The sequence below is a fragment of the Bidens hawaiensis genome, unplaced genomic scaffold, assembly GCF_021521415.1.
Source record: "Bidens hawaiensis isolate Kalapana, Puna unplaced genomic scaffold, B.hawaiensis_p1.1 tig00033588_1, whole genome shotgun sequence".
In the NCBI taxonomy this organism is placed as follows: Eukaryota; Viridiplantae; Streptophyta; class Magnoliopsida; order Asterales; family Asteraceae; genus Bidens; species Bidens hawaiensis.
The window spans coordinates 194,122-198,142 of NW_027495776.1; the positions used below are offsets into that span (position 1 = coordinate 194,122).

The 4,021-nt window shown below is 32.8% G+C and overlaps 1 pseudogene across 1 annotated transcript; it reads right to left on the reverse strand.

Annotated features, from left to right (window-relative positions):
* Nucleotides 1-877: 877 nt before the first annotated feature.
* On the reverse strand, nucleotides 878-2,546 carry LOC143585160 (putative WRKY transcription factor 53; annotated as a pseudogene). The gene is made up of 3 exons (XR_013144511.1): nucleotides 2,281-2,546; nucleotides 2,062-2,189; nucleotides 878-1,466 (listed from the first exon to the last, which is right to left on the reverse strand). The product of XR_013144511.1 is annotated as a putative WRKY transcription factor 53 (transcript).
* Between the last annotated feature and the right edge of the window lie 1,475 nt (nucleotides 2,547-4,021).

Genomic DNA, 4,021 nt, shown 5'->3' on the forward strand with positions numbered 1-4,021 from the left:
ACGAGAGGCGGTTGCGAAGCCACATAACGGTGGTAGTAATAGGCTTTCAGCTAGGGTTTGATTTTGGCAAGCATATCCTCCTACCACACCATTACCACTACCACCACCGTCCCCGCCGTGTAGCTCAATTGATTAAGGGGCATAAGAATAACCACTACCACCATCACACCAACAAGCATATAAAATATAACGGTACAAAGTAAAATGCATAATGTACATAGGGAAAAAAAACACTTGCTAAGTATCATTATATATATAAAAATGGGAAATTGAAAACGAGTGCGGTCCACATATTTTGTATGAAAAATTCAATTAAATTTAGTTAATGGATTGATAATTGGGATTAAAACATTAGTCTTAACTAAAGAGACATTAGCATTTTATATTTTAATATTTATTGTTCTTAAATTAGTTAGTTAGTAGGTGAATATTCATTGAAAGTTTATAACATTATACTCGATTAATCTTTCAAATGTCTACATCATTTACATCCTTTTACTATTGTCTTTTTTACTCACTTTGACACGATCCAATTTGTGCCTTCACTGACAAGAATTTCTTGATCTGTCATCTAACACTGAATTGAAAGATTCTAATCCTTTAGCTGACGTCTTCAATAATTAAAGTTTGTTTACTCTATTAAAAGGAGAACCGATACAACTTTTTACTTGAATAAATTATAGGGAATATATCCTATAGAATAAAATATTACTGACCATTCAAAATGAAATTACATTCAAATGATATGATACATTGATTTTAGACATGGTTCTCTGGGTGTTTTATTCACCAAACTAATTTACTCTTAATTCTACTTCGTAGTTCACAGGGACGCAAACCCTACATCTGTAAGAGAAAGGACATCAATCATTTAACACATAAGATACCATTTGGTTAATTGCTAATTGGTGTATCCATTCTATAGCTCTTGTGATGCATAACTTATAGCCGTTTTATAGTTTTTGACTTTAACCTTCTAAAATTCAAAATCAAGGTTTTCATCATCCGCTAGGAAATCAAATGACTCATGTGAACTTTCCAACTGTGTGAAAAACGATGGTGAATAACCTTGTAATAATCCATCATCGTAATAGTTTGGAAAATAAAGTTGGTGGTAACCCTCCATGGGTCCAAATGATGTTGAAGGGAAGGAAGATAGAGATGGGATATTGTCACTTTCACCATCCAAATCCGAGGTGCTCACGCTCAAGTTGGCTCTGAGATTTGAGAGCGTCCCACCCGGACTTGGCGGTGACAGTTGGTGGTCGTGGGTTGGTGTTATTTCATGTTTTTCAGGTACTGGTGGTGGTGACGGTGGTTGTGGTGAAGCCGACTGGGTAACTTGATCGCAGGTGTGTTTTCCTTTGTACACGGTGTCAAATACCTTTGGGTCTTCATCTTTTCTCTGCACCTGTTTTGTTGCAAAGCATTTTTGTGCGTTACGGTATGAGCATCTATAATAGCTTCTGCAAGACATAATAAAAACAAACGTACGTAAAGAGTCGATTGTTGTCAAGCATCATTGCATAGACAGTCAATGATGGTGATAATAAAAAACTGAACCATAACCAAAAAAATATCACCGTTAACCGAAGAAATTAACCATAACCAAACAAAACGACGGTTATGTTAAGTAAATCTGATTAACCGGCCATTTGGTTATTGTTATGGTTAATGTGTATTCATTAACTGACTTTAACCGAACCAAACCTCGTATGTTTGTGATTTTCTAAATTTTATGCCTCTATTTCCAGCTTTTAAACCTCAATTTCTAATGTTTATAATATAGCTTGGAACACCATAACCAAACTTGTAAACAACATATTTTGGCTTGAAAATTCAAGTTGAGTTTGGAACACCATAATTGAACCAATTTCAACAAAAACAAAGAAAAAAAACTACATTGGGCAATTAACCGAACTTAACCGAAAACCATCTCATAAGTTAAGCGATCTTCCATAACCAAAGCTCGGCTACGAATATGGTTAACCCCCTGTAACCGGACCAACTTTGCCCCCCCCCCAAAAGTCAATGACATCAAGTAACATAATAAGACTTTACCTTGGAAAATTAGCACCCTGAATGTCTTTCTGCCCATATTTCCTCCAACTAAAGCCATCATCAGTATCAGCCTTAACGCATTGTCACAGCATGTTCTAACTTGATTTTCACGTATTGTAGACCCCTTTCTGTTCCCATGAAAAAAGAAAAATGATTTAGAATTTGTGCATTCGTACACAATATTAATGTTGAAGTGAAAATAAAGGAACTTCACAATACCTCTTTCTCGAATTGGTTTTTTCGCCCTGCTGGCTCGAAAAAGGTTGGTCAAACTTGATTTCTTCACTTCCCGGGCTCCCAAACGATATGGATGATCGGAGAAGGAAAAGAGCGTTGTCATATGAAGATAAGATCTTTTGTATGAAGAGGTCTCTCGCTTCCGGTGAATGCGGACTAGCCCTTAGCCGTTGAGCTGTTTGCAGCCCTTGAGTTAGCTCATGAATGACTGCCTTGTCTTCTTCATAAACACACGAAGCAGTGTCCATATTGAACTGGTATGATGGAGATAGGGCAGGATATATGGTGCAAGTGCAATGAAAGGAATGAGGGGCTATATACGTAAGAAGTTTGATTTGTTGGTGGGATAGTCAAATGTTGTCTTAGGAAACCGAGTAAGGTTTACCGAGTGAGGCTTTCTTTTGCAAGTTTCCAACATGGACCAGCTTTGTGGTCAAACAAGTGAGCTTAACTGACCCAATTCCATGATAAACTTTAATATATATATATATATATATATATATTTATAAAACGTTTTTACTGTTGGCAAGAAACTCTAAACAAATATATATATATATTAATTGTAATTAATTCAGGATGAAACCAGATGAGATAGCAAACCGGCAGTCATATTAATTGGTTCATCGGTCTATCCAAGAATAGAATCATATGATAAATGGTACAAAATTCTTGAAGAATATAGAAAATAGTCAAAATACCGATAACAAAACAAAATAGCTTAAAAACAATTTTTGTGTTTAGTGTAAAGTTAGAATACAAAGTACAATAAAAATGAGAAAGGTGATAAAGAATCTAATTCATTTATTTTAAATTTGGATGGTGGAGATTAATTTAAAAATAAAAATTAATGAAAAGGGCATGAATGTAATAACCTCCTTATGATGACTTTCTCTCTCTACATGCAAGACACATGTCAATTTTCTCATCATTTTAAAACGTCTATAACTTTTTCATACGATATTTTTTTAGAATTTTTTTTATCATAATAACAAACATTTTTTTATCTTTAATATAAATATCACATTGTTATATAAAAATAAAAAAAAGTTAGTGGGTTTTTTATATTGTGTTATTTGGTTATCCATTGTGTTTTTAATTCGGTTTTCTATGCATTGTGTAATAGATTGTGGTCATTGTGTTTTTTTAATTGGTATTAATATTAAAAATAAAAATTAAAACAAAGATTACACCATTGTGTATTTTTATTTGTCATTGTGTTTTTATGTTTAACATTTGTCTTTCTACTTATTATTGTGTTTTAGTCATTGTGCTCAACATTCACATAATTTGAGAAAAATAATATTGTGTTCATTGTGTATTACGTTCAAGTAATTGTGTAATATGTAAATTCCATTGTGTTTTACGTTTCAGGTCATTGTGTTATATGTATTTACCATTGTGTCTTACGTTTCAGGTCATTGTGTTATATGTACACATTATTGTGTTTTAGGTTTCAGGTTATTTTGTAAAATGTATTCATCATCGTGTTTTATGTATTAGATAATTTGTTGGTATTTTTCATTATATTTACATATTATTACACAACGGTGTTATTAGTATTTAAAAAAACACAATGATCAGTTGAAAGACACAGTGGCGAAAAAACATATTGACAAACAGAAAGACACAATGGTAAGCAAAAAAGGCACAATGATGTAATTTTTTTTATATAACAAAATCATACTCATATTAAAGATAAAAAATGCTTCTTATTATGATAAAT